Genomic DNA, 12,797 nt, shown 5'->3' on the forward strand with positions numbered 1-12,797 from the left:
TGGGTTCTAGAGGAAGCAGGTACCTGTCTGCCGCGGCCTGTGCTGCAAACACAGTCGATAAGAAACTCCCCAGCCCCTGACATGCAGCAACCGGTCTGACTTGGGGGTCCCTGCCTGCAGCCTCCTCCCGTGCAGGGGGAGCCTTGTCCCCTGTTGGCACTGTGTCCTCAGCGTCCATCCTGGGTCCCCAGAGGCAGGTCCCCCGAGTGCAAGGGCTGTCAGAACTCAGCTTCCTTGGAAGTCCCGAACTAGCAGAGGCACAGATGGAGCCGCAGCCCCTGGGACCCCCAGAAGCATTGAAGGGCAGGGCCAGATTTATGGTGTGAGGTGTGGTCAGAAGGAACGCTTCGTGCCCTGTGCCTAGGATAGGTCAGCTGTGCCTGTGACCCCACATCTGAGTGATCAAACACACCCCAACCATACCAGTTACACAAGGTAGTCCTGGGCCTGGGGAAGGCACGCCCTGTACCTCTATTTCTGGATTGACCCCTCGGTTGCTAAAAAGTAAGTTTTATTTTTTTACATTTGTAATTATGATTCGTTTGATAATAGGAAGTATTCAGTGAAGAAACTGTTGAATATTTTATTTATTTTCTCTTGGTTTAACTCTTCTTAAAATATTTTGTTCTCACTTTTTACCAACTTCATATATTCAGTGCTTTTTTAAAGTTTTTAACCCCCCCCCCCCCAAAAAAAAGAACTACAAAGCAATGGAGAGAGATCAGAGCTTTCAGAGAAAACCCAGCAAGGGCTTAGGATGCACCCTTTGCCCCCAGAGAGGCAAGCCCAGTGTGTGCCCAGCCCTTAGGCTGGAAAATCCAGATGTGAGAGGTGGGTACGGGAGGCTCTGTGGTATGCTACAGCTCCAGAAGAGCCACCTCAGAGACGTTTTCCTCCGCCACCTCTTCTTTCCTTTTCTGGGAAGATTTCACGGAGAAAATGTTTCCCGGATGGTTAAGACATTCTGCGGGAATGTCCCGCTTGCTGGGAATCGGGCAGCAGCTGGCCCAGCATCACATCTGGGGTGTTCTGAGCAGCCCAGGTGGGTCCCAGACATGACAAAACACCTGCTAATGGCAGTAGATTCCACTGGGCCCGAGGTCAACCCCACACCGGGGACACTGTCCAGGTCTCTCCCTGGAGGAGTTGGCAGTCCCCCAGGGCATGCAGCAAAATGACAGTAGACACCCAAACTCCACGGGCACCTGGCTGGCACAGGCTTTGGCTCAGGTCATGGTCTTGGGGTTGTGGGATCTAGCCCCACATCAGGCTCTGCACTGATCCTGGAGTCAGCTTGAGATTCTCTCTCTCCCTCTCCTGCTGCCGCTCCTCCAGCACTCTCTCGCTCTCTCTATTAAATAAATAAATAAATAAATACATCTTTTAAAAAATTTCAAGAAGCTTAATCTCCAAATTTCATGAGGACAAAGTGAGAAGAAAAAAACTCAAGACCCCAGCACAGAACAAGGACTGTTCTGTGACCGATACGCCAGTGACCAGCCAGTGACCCTGCAACCATAATTCCAGTGTACCTGGGTCCTTAGCCAGCCAGTGTGTCCCAGAGGCCCTGGACTTTGAGCCCACCCCCACCTTCACTGGCCCTGAGGGCCCAGGCCTCAGCTGCCTGGATGGCAGGCCCCTTTTGTCCCCGTCATCAGGACACATGGTCTTCCCAACCCAAGGCTCTGGGTTTCCGTGCCAAGCTGGGAGGTCCAAGGCTCACTGTGGTCCCATGGCATCTGCTGTCCCTCCGCAGAGTCTGGCTCAGTCAGTGTTTGTGGCCACGCATGGACCATGTGGGGAGCCTTTAAAAATCCCTGCCTGGTGGGCGCCTGGGTGACTCAGTGGGTTAAGCCGCTGCCTTCAGCTCAGGTCATGATCTCAGGGTCCTGGGATCGAGTCCCGCATCGGGCTCTCTGCTCAGCAGGAGCCTGCTTCCTCCTCTCTCTCTCTCTGCCTGCCTCTCTGCCTACTCGTGATCTCTCTCTGTCAAATAAATAAATAAAATCTTTAAAAAAAAAAAATCCCTGCCTGGTAATTCACAGTTGGGGCACTGGCTCTGCCAAGGTGGCCGTAAGGGGTCACCCAGCAAGATGCTGCTCTCCCAAAGGGCTCAGGGTCTGTGAGGAAGCCAGAGACACCACTGTCAGATGCCAACTCATGTCCCCATGAAGAGGAACTAAATAGTGGAGCTGACCCTGCCCAGCAGGACTGGGAGAGGGGGGACAGAAACCCCACCTAGCAGACAAGACCTGACGCGCTCTGTTGCTCCAGGCAGGACTGCCTTCCAGAGGCCCATACTTGGGGATGATGGAGCTGTTCCATGGCTCGTTCCTGGTGCAGGCTGTTCCCAGGGACACCCTTCCTCATTGCCGAGTCGTGTTCCCTTGCATGGAAGCACCAAGTCTGTGGGTCCTTTCAGCAGCTGGTGGCACTGTGTCCCATGTGAGGCGACTCACAGAGCCCCCTGGGGCGCTCACCTGTGCCCCTTGTCTTCACTTCCCCAGGTCGGCCAAGAGTACACATGTACCCATATTTGGCAAATATCACCAGTGAATGGGAATAGGCTGTCCTAACTCCTCCCAACCCTGGCTCCCCCAGGCACCTCCTGGATGAGGGGCTTGTGCTCTGACTGCCCTCCCCCACCCACCCTGACGGGACCATTGGAAGCAGGAACTTGAGATGCTTTTCAGGCCAGGGAAGCCTTTCTCACTGTGGAGACCAAAGACCAAGAACGGGAGCCCTGGAAGAAGCTGCCCTCAACCCCGGGCTCTGGGTTTGATTCAATGTCTTCCTGACCCTCACGGGAGAGGCTCGCAGAAGCCGGGGTTCCGCACGCCCTGCCTCCTGGGGCCCATGGACAGCAGTCGTTCTGATTCAGAGACAAAGAGCCCCTGTTCAGATACACACTGAGCACCAACATTTGGAAACCCAGACCCAGTACACATGGAGCCCAGGGAACCTGAAGACACTCCAGCCTGTTTCTCGGAGGGGAACCAGGTATCTGGGTCTCATCTAAACAGACAAGGAAACACGGCTCAGGCTTCTGTCATGTGTCCCCTTCACTATGCTCCTGCTGCAGAAAAGGGATTTAAATCCCTCAAACGAACTGCCGATTCCCACGGTCTCATCCTTCCTGCGATGAGGTTTACTGCATAAACACTGAAAGCAAAATGCATCTACACTTTAAGACACATGCCTGTGGGTTCAACCCTTGCTTTGGGAATGTTTACAAGAGTTGTTTTCTCTCAAGAATGTTCCCTTGGCTTGTGGGGCATTTGCACAATTGCTTGAAAACAGGTCTGTCTCTCTCTCTCCCTCTGAAAAAGCTTCAACCAAACGCTCTCTTTCAGTCATGAATCAGGCTCTAGAGTTTAGACCAAGCCAGCTGATTAAACATCGGCCCAGACTCAGCATCCAGTGGGACACTGCAGCCCTGGCTCTTGGCTGCAGACATGGGGTTGACCACCCACGCTGTGGGATGGAAGCCAAAAGGTCTCGCGGTGGTCAGGTCTGTCCACCGGTTGCAGACCGGGGCCGTGTCCCCCTCAACCCCAGCCCCAGCATCAGCCGCTCCTCAGACCTGCCTCCCTGGGTGTTCCTGTCACCTGTCATGGGCCAGCATAGCCTGTACTGAGCCACAGTGGCCTCGCACGTGACCCTGACATTCCCAGAGCAGGCTGGCTGGCCCCAGCCAGGGCACGGCCTGTCTGGTGGGGTCTGGAAAACGAGAGGCTGACTTGGCCGGTGGACTGTGCATTTGACATGGTTATTCATCCCAGGAAGAGGCGTGATGTCCCGCAGGGGACACTCTGGTCTTGCTGCCAGTGTGGCTCAATAGCGTCAAGCTTGGGGTTTCTGGAACTCTCCACTCCAGAGACAGCTGGGACCTTCCTGGCATCGGGGTCTGGGGGAGGTACCTGGACAGGTCCTCAGTTCCCAGCACACTCCATGTGGAGACCGAGGACAGCATCATGCATCTGCTCCCATCCCCGCCACAGACGCCTGCTCCTCAATCCACAGCCCTCCCACTGCTCCCACCAAACAGCATTCTCCCGCCCACCCTCCATCCCTGACTCAAGCCGGTGGGTGAAGACCGTGGCGTCCCTGCCCTACAGACTCAGCTAGATTTGTAGAGTGCCTGGCTAGCCACCACGTCCCCAGCCTCTGCTCCGTATATCCTGGGGTCAGCGTAAGAGGTTCAGCTCAAGGGCCAACTCTGCACCCAGGGGACATCAGGAGGGCAGCCCTCCAGGTGCACATGCCAAGCTGCACACCCTCTCCAGGCCCCCGCCTCAGGGTTCCAGAGTGCTGGTGTCTGATGCTCCCTCCTCAAACCCAGGAATGTGGGTCTTTCTAAACCTCCTCAGCTGTGTGTGAGGACCCTTCTCCCACCCCAGGTATCCCTGTGGTTGTGCGTCCCATCTCAGCAACCAGGACCCGCCTAGCAGGAAACCACAGTCTGTGCTTGGGTGTACCTCCCAGGGAAAAGCACATGTGTCCGGCACCGTGATCCCTATTGCCCCCCATGCTACTCCTTTAAGGGCCTGCCTGGTTCTGGGGTGCTGGAGGGACCCCACCGTCCTGACACCAAGGCCCCAGACTGCAGACATTCACCTTCAGACAGTCACCTAACCCTGCTCCTCGGGACACAGAGGTTGCTCTTCTGGCTGTTTCTCTCCACCTGGCTCCTACGAGCTCCCCCGCAACCTCCACTTCGGGAAAGCCAGCCTCTAACCGCATGGTGGACGCTCCCCCAGGGGAGCTGACAGCCTTACAGGCTTCCAGCATCTTCTTCAGAAAATGTGTTTCTTCTCATTTTTGAAAAAAAAAGAAAATCCTAGAAGCAACAATGTGCCTTAAGCATTCCTCCTCCAGGCACCAGATACACCTGTGAGGCTGCAGCTCTCCGTGGAAACCTGGTCGCTGTAGCAGGCAAAGCACGCAGCCTGAAACCCTGGAGCCCAAGTCCTGTGTCCTGCAGAGATGCCTTCCCTGTGGCTACAAAGTGCATTTGTGCAGGGAAAGGTCAATGGCGCCAAGGTCAAGGGAGAGGGGCCCTACCCATGGAGAGAACAAGTACGGAAGGCTGAAACTCAGGAAACATGGGGTCTGGTCAGTTACCATGGTTACCTGCCACTGTCTCGGCTCTGGAACGTGACAGTGATGCCATCTCGGGGACCAGATGCCTTTGTCCCTGGAAGCAGCTTGGCCCCACTCTCATTCCGTCCCCAAGACCAAGCCTGTGCACGTGGGGAGCCACATGGGACCTCAGATGAGCACATCTCCTGATGTGCACTGCTGGTCCCGCTGCAAGCTGGACTATGGAGGCAGATGCAGCATGCTTCCCTGAGTTCTCCAGATCCGGACTCCCAGCGCTTGGCTGAAAGGGGGTTTGTGGTGTGCAGTCTGTTTCCAGAGACAACGGTCACTTATAACCCTGCTCCGTCCTGCGGGACCCCAGCTCTCTGTCCTAGCGACTGTCTGAGCAAAAAGGGAAGAAACAGTGTGAGAAAAACAAAATCCACATGTATCCATCCAGGGCTGACCAAACGGCAACCCACCCAGCAGACGGCTAGGGCTCAGGGAGCTGTAGGAAATACAAGGCAGAAGGAACAGGACGAGGAAGCTAGACTAGTAAGTGACAGAGGTCTGGACAAGGTCTCTACTCCCTTTAGGGGACAGCCAGGACCCAGCAGGCAGATGACCCAAGTGGGTTAAGATTCTATCTCTGGGGGAGCCGAAACTGTAATTAGGTGAAGTCTGGATGGTGAAAAGGGGCTTTTCCGGGCCTGCTATCTTGTTGTGAACAAGAGAGGAAAACGGGCCATGCAGTCCTGACATCCGTGAGTCATGAACGCAAGGGTCTCCTCCCACTGTCACAGCTGCAACCCCAATGCTGGGGAAGGGGCAGCCCCACGCTGGGAAGGTCACAGCCCAGATGGCAGGGCCCACGAGGGGCTAACCCCTGTGAGCCCCTGTTCCCACCCAGGACACCAGGAAGAGCAGAGAGTTGGAACAATAAAAAAATGGTCTCTATCTGAACAACGAGGCTGGCCCCTCATCTACAGGGAAGCCATGTTCTGTGAGCCACGCCGGCTGCTTTGATTCTGTGGCCCCATCAGTGAGCCCCGACCACCTCCATTCTCCTCCCCACTTAAAACAGCAGTGACCCTGAACGCATATTTACCCATCGGCCCAGTGAGCACCCATGACCAGAAGCAGCTGTCCCATGCCAACAGAGGTGAGCTGGCAGGGGACAGCCGGTCCCACTGCCCAATAGCAGCACCACCAAGCACCCCGAGGGACCCTGCGGGTGCCTTGGGTGCAGGTCAGACACAGAGCTCCTCCCCAGGCCCAGGGACTCACAGGGAGCCCCGTGGGGAGCACACAGGCCCAGAACCAAGACCCAGCGCCAGCTGCCCCCAGGCTACCCTGCACCTTTAATTCAGGCAAGCCATATATTTTTTTTTTTTTAAGATTTTATTTATTTATTTGAAAGACGGAGATCACAAGTAGGCAGAGAGGCAGGCAGAGAGAGAGAGAGAGGGAAGCAGGCTTCCTGCGGAGCAGGGAGCCCGATGCGGGGCTCGATCCCAGGACCCTGAGATCATGACCCGAGCCAAAGGCAGCAGCCCAAACCACTGAGCCACCCAGGCGCCCCAAGCCATATTTTCTTTAACTGTTTTTTAATCTTAAAGTGCATGGGAAGACAGTCGATACCACAGGGATTTACTCCCAAGTCCTGTGATCTTGCTCCCAGTGGCCAGGGCCCTATCCCACTCTCCCAGGATCAAGGCCCAGCACTAAGCCCCCGGGCTGTCCACCAAGAAGTGAGGCACTGAAACAGCCGGCATGCAGGAGAGTTCTAAGTACAAATTCACCGCAGGGATATAAATAGCAAAACACCAAAACCCACCTAAATATCCAGCAATGTCTAGTGAATTCTAAACCTCCCCCACATCAAACACTGAGCAGTTCATGCATTTACCAAGAGTTTGAAACCACACACAGAAGACTCCTGTGGCCCAGGGAAAGTAAGCTGTGAGACGATGCGTGTGCCCTCCCCCACCCTCCCCCACCCTCCTCCTCCACCCCTCCTCCACCCTTCTACCCTCACTCTGTCCCCTTCTGTTCCTCCTTCCCCTCCCCACCTCCCCTCCCCCTCAGCTGTATTCTGAGGAATACAGGAGAGATGAACATCTTGCACTGGTGGGACCCAGGGGACACACAGACCCACACATGCAGACCTGGGTCCCACCCAAGTGACCTGCAATTGCCATTGAGTCTGAATCTCTTTGCCGACAAAATCGGAATTCCATAAAAATATATGTGACAAACTTTTAAACAGCCTATGTGGCACACCAATCCTGACACCACAAATCTGGTAAAATTAAGCTCTTCAATCTGCTTCGGCAGCCGCAGCCGGCCCACAGAGCTCAGCACAGCATTTGAAATCACTCAGCAAACCCTTCCCAGACGCTGACTAAATCTGGTCACCAACACAACTCTGATTAAAGGAAAGGACCCCGAGTGGCTGCTGAGAAGGAGGAAAATGAAAGAATCCTACCACCAGGACCCGCAGTGACCCACGGTAACCTCGGGGATCCAGGTGGGGTCAGGCTCAGCTGCCCCGTTACTGCCCAAGTCCTTGCCGCCTCCCCTTCACCAGCTGGAGAACCAAGAAGTCAGCCCATGGAGAGAGAGGGCACTAAACCAAGCAGCAGGGGCCTAGCCTGCTAGGCAGCCTGGGGCACGAACCCAGGGTCCCCAGGCCCCACCCCTCCTTTGCAGTAGAGTTCACCTCCCAGCCCCCGCAGCAGACCCCAGGAGGCCTGCCCACTCTGACCTCCTCTCCTGTTCCCACCATGAGGGTGTGCAGGACTTGTCATGACTCTGTCCCCGGCTGGCCTGCTGAGCACACGGACACAGGATAGCCAGACTAGCCTGCCCTCACTTCCCCTGTGGCTGAGCTCAGAAGCATGGTCCAGCCCTGCCCTCTCAGTCTGGCTCAGTCTGGCTCAGCTGCCACACCCTCCCCGCTTCTGCCGGTTTATGGGAAATGAACCCAGGTCCGTGGCTGGTTTGTTACACGGCAGTAGCTAACAGACGTGTGTGCAGTGAGTGTTAACTTCTCCTCTCCCACTGCCACCGGGTCACAGGTGGCTGTCTGACAAACACATCCTTGTCCTTTGTAGATCCATCCCTAGGGACCCAGGCTGGGCTTCCAGCCCCATAACAACCCTCGTGCCTCTGGCTTCGGGACATCAGCCATGTACCACCAGCCCAAGGCTCTTCGCCCAAACACAGGCCCCTCTGTTCTGGGAGAACACAGAGAACACTGAAGGGGCGTCACGCACCCACAGCTGCACTCTGAGAAGCCAGTCATGTAAATCACACAGAAGACTCACAATCAATGTGGTTTAGCACCTGTCAGTGTCCAGAATCCTTCAAAACCTCTCTGAAGCGGCTGAAATCCGCAGGCTTTCCTAAGATAACCTCCAACCTCTGTGCAGCCTGCCAAGTGGGCTGAAGCCGGTGTGGGGAGGACCCCCGGTCTTGCGACACTCAGTGGCTTGGACCTAAGTCCTCTCCCTTTCACACAGTTTGACATGAAAAGAATCTCACCAGGAAAATCTCCGCCTCCACCAGCCGCCCTGTCCTTTGTGTCTCTCAGAGTAGTCCCATGGGGTGACGGCTGTTAAATCAGTCTCGGTAAAGTCCCATGTCCTGGAGGGCAGCTCCGGTGCCAGTGGGGACCCCCTGGGACTCCCTTCAGCGCCCTTACCACCCCAAAGCTCTCGGCCACGTGGCAACGGGGCTGTTCCCTCCAAGCAGTGGAAACACCGTTATTTTATGGTGGTGCTTGTGTGCTCCCCATTTCCAAGAAGACCCTTAGGGAGATTTTAACAGGACACAAACGATTAAAATAGAAAACCAAAGCTGCAAGAGAAGGGGTCAGTGATGCGATAAACAGAGAAGAAACCCAGTGGGTGCCGTGGACCCCAGGCTGAGCACACGGCCAGCCTGTGGGTCCGGGAGGAGCAGGGGCACCCCTCACTCACTGTTCTATTTGCCCAGCAAGGCTGGGGGGATGTACTGACGGGGGCTGCCCCTCTCTCCTCTGCACCGGGTCCTCACAGAATGGCAGCCCCACTCCAGAAGCCTGGCGGGAGGACCTGTGACTCCTTGCCACTGAAAGCCCCAGAGCAGCCCCTCCCATGGATGAACAGGCACTTAAAATTGTGTCTCAGCTCCATTCCATTTACCTGACGTGATGGCATGATCTTAGTGCTGCTCATAAACCCCAGGGTTCTAAGGGTTTGTTCTGATGTTTGCAGTGCTTTCGCAAAATCTGAAAAGGAGCTCTCTGTCAGCCAATGCCCCAGCTTCTGTGGGCTGTTCTCTTTCCCCGCGGGGTGGGGGGGTGGGGTGCGGTTTAAACCCAATCACAGCCCATCTCCCTTCAGGGGATGAACGTCTGTGGTCAAGCCAGACAGGGAGAACGTTTGTGGATTTATGCTCTCTGCGTTTACAGCCTCTCAGCCTGGAGGAGGCAGCTGGAAGGAAAGGGGACAGCACTTCCCATAAACGTGTCCTGCTAAGAACTGCCGAAATGTGAAATCAGCAAAGCAGCAGCTTCAGGGTTTCTGCAGAGCAAGTGCTCCTCAGCGAATCCCCTGAGAGACACATCTTCGCTCTGGGGGCCTGACACATGACTCATTTCCCTTGTAATGCCACGTGGCCTTTCCGGTAAGCAGGCGATGCACCGTTCAGAGCTAAGATCTCTTCAGTCAATCCAAGCACCCAACAGCCACTGCCCAGCAAGGGCCATCGTGTGCCAGGCAGGGGGTGAATGCTGGGGACACAAGGGCCCCTGCTCTCAGGCACCCCAGCCAATGACCAGCAGGTGGAGAGTTGGAGGGACCTGGGGAGTGGTCCTGGGTTTTCAGAATCCACCCCTGTGGTTTACCTCCCAGTGTCCACACCCCTCCTGCTTTGCTATCAGCTGTGGTCGCACTCTGCTCCCCACCAGGCATGTGCTCCTGGTGAGACACTGAGTCAAGAAGACCTCCCTAGGTCTGCTGGGACACACAGCCCTCTTCTCCACTGGCTTTGGACAAGGGGTGAGCTGAGAGGCAAGAACACCTGAGAATGGTCAGAGAAAGGGGCAGAACCAAAAGACCAGAAAGAAGCAAGCTGCTCCAGATGGCATTGAACCCCTGGATCCAACCATACCTGAAGGTAGCCCATGCTAGAGTTTTTAGCTTTATGACCCAATGAATTCTTTCTCACTTGGCATTTTTGAGTCAGTTTTCTGTCCCTTATGGACAAAGATCCTGACTTCTATTCCATTTCAAAGAGACTCTGTGTTTCTTTGATTCCAGCAACGTGATGGTGGAGATACAGTGTTCCAAAGAGACTCTGTGTTTCTTTGATTCCAGCAATGTAGTGGTGGAGATACAGTGAGCCATGGGAAGCAAATCTCTCAGAGTCATGGGGCTTCAGGACCTACACCCACACTTCCCACACTGAGGGGGGACATCTGATGATATATTTTCTGGGGTCAGGGAGTCCGTGCAATTTTTGTAAATGCTGTGTGTTGTTCTTAGTGATGATCTGAAACGACAAATAGCAACACTCCAGCTCATACCAGTGACGCTCAGTGTGGAAGGCAGACACCTGGTTTCATAGCCGAGTCCACATGCGGGCGGATGGTCACATCCTCGCTGGTGAGCATGGGGGGCCCTCACAGGGCACTGTAAGAGCCAGGTATGCCTGCAGTGTGACTACAAGGAAGCAGACCCGTCTGGCCTCACTCGGCACAGAGGGGCCCTCAGAGGTATGCCCCGAGCTCACAGACCACACGCCACCCAGCACTGAGCAGGGCAGGAAACATGAGACGGCAAAGCCTCCTCGGAAAAGTCATCTTCATTTCTCAGCACGACTTCGGACGTGCACCATCCCGTTGATTATCCCATCAATATGACCTGCCGGTCAGTAAAGCTATTGCAGATGAAAAATTACCACAGCCGTGATGAAGAGCCAGGTGACAAGTCGTCTGGGCAGAAATTCTCATATCCAGGTAGGACACCAAGAAAGCATAAAGAAGCCAAACACACCTGGGGTTAAATTCAGCATTGGAGTTTCGTTTCAGAAGAATGTCACCACACCTAAATCAGGGCTATTACTCGGACAGATTCTGTGGGGAATCTATAGCTCCATGTGGGGATGCCCGAGTGGCTCAGTGGGTTAAGCCTCTGCCTTCAGCTGAAGTCATGATCCCAGGGTCCTAGAATCGAGTCCCACATCGGGCTCCCCACTCAGCGGGAAGCCTGCTTCTCCCTCTCCCATTTCTCCTGCTTATGTTCCCTCTCTCACTGTGTCTTTCTCTGTCAAATAAATAAAATCTTTAAAAAAATATAAAATAAAGCTCTGTTTGGTCAGTACAGTACATAGTACCTGTTGTTACTGTGTAGCGGAAAAGAGGTGAAAGAAATAGATGTTTCTACACCTCCGTGTTTGCAGACAACTTAGCAACATGAATAACTTATTGATACTTTTCCCTTCCCACAGACTGTGCCCGCTTCTACAACAAACCATGTGGACTGGGCTTTAAACAACACACATTTACTGCTCACCGTTCTGGAGGCCGGACACCCAAGATCAAGGTGCGGTCAAGGTTGCCTCCTGGGGCGGCCACATCCTGGTTCTGGGCTATCAGCTTTTTGCTATGCCCTCCAGGAGAAGGGGTGAGGGAGATCTGTGAGGCCCCTACAAGGGCTCTAACGCCATCCTCGGGGCCCTACTGCACTTGCCATCACACTGGGGTCAAGATTTCAGCATACAAACTAGGGGGAGGGATCATAAATATTCAGACCATAACATGTGGGTTTCCTGATAGTTTTGCAGGAAGGACCCTGAGCCCGAAATGTAGAGCAGTCTTCCCCCATCTCAGAGAAAGTCTGGGGCAGGGGGCCGGAGGGTGGCCAGCCCCCACCCACCAGCTCGTCCATGTATTTCTAGCAGGGAAGGGAAGGCACTAACTGTAGCCCCATAGGACAAGGGGGCTGTGGCCCACACCCCGCTCCCTGCACCGCACTAACAGCACCATTTCCCAAGGATGTGTCCCACAATTCACGATGAGAGCCCACGCCTGGTGGAGTTGGTTAGGGCCCCTTGGCCTCCAGCTGTGACCTCAGGAAAGCAGCATCCGGAACGCAGGACCTCATACCCTTGGAGCCCAGTGCCGCACACCCAGCTTTGGAGAGTCTGCTGGTCCTGAAACTCCAGGGACAGGCGTCTTCTGATTATAAGCCTGTCTTTCTCCCCATGAATCCCCACTTCTGGGCCCCCAAAGACAAATCAGAGAGAAAGATAACCTCCGCAGCTAGTGCTGTTCCCATCATGACCAGCCATAAACACGGTCACGGGGTGACACCTTCGTCCTCAGGAAGCCACCACATTTAACCACCTCATAAGCTCACTGACACCCTTCAAAATGCAAGGGGTAAAAAGCAAACCAGTGGTGAAGGCGTTCCTGGCTTCTAGGTCACAGATGACCCTCGGGGGAGGGAAGGAAGCCTCTGTCTCTGTAATCGCCCCCTCTAAATAATCTGCCCCCGGGGCCCACCCACCAGCCGCCACCCACTGATTGGATTTAACCAGAATCTTCCAGGTTACAGCGCTCCGTGGTAGTCCCTGCCCCCACCCCCTCCCACCTGTACCTCTGTCAGCTCCAATGCCCTCCCACCCCACCCCTTCCTACCCCCTCTACCTCTACTCCCTACCTCCCC

The 12,797-nt window shown here is 55.0% G+C and overlaps 1 long non-coding RNA gene across 1 annotated transcript; it reads right to left on the reverse strand.

Moving 5' to 3' along the window:
- Positions 1 to 653: 653 nt before the first annotated feature.
- Positions 654 to 7,944, reverse strand: LOC309843856. Its single transcript, XR_014300378.1, has 3 exons — positions 7,850 to 7,944; positions 5,134 to 5,484; positions 654 to 1,351 (listed from the first exon to the last, which is right to left on the reverse strand). It is a non-coding gene; the product is annotated as an uncharacterized lncRNA (long non-coding RNA).
- Positions 7,945 to 12,797: the final 4,853 nt, after the last annotated feature.

This window comes from Mustela nivalis (assembly GCF_964662115.1).
Source record: "Mustela nivalis genome assembly, chromosome: 11".
Classification (NCBI taxonomy): Eukaryota; Metazoa; Chordata; class Mammalia; order Carnivora; family Mustelidae; genus Mustela; species Mustela nivalis.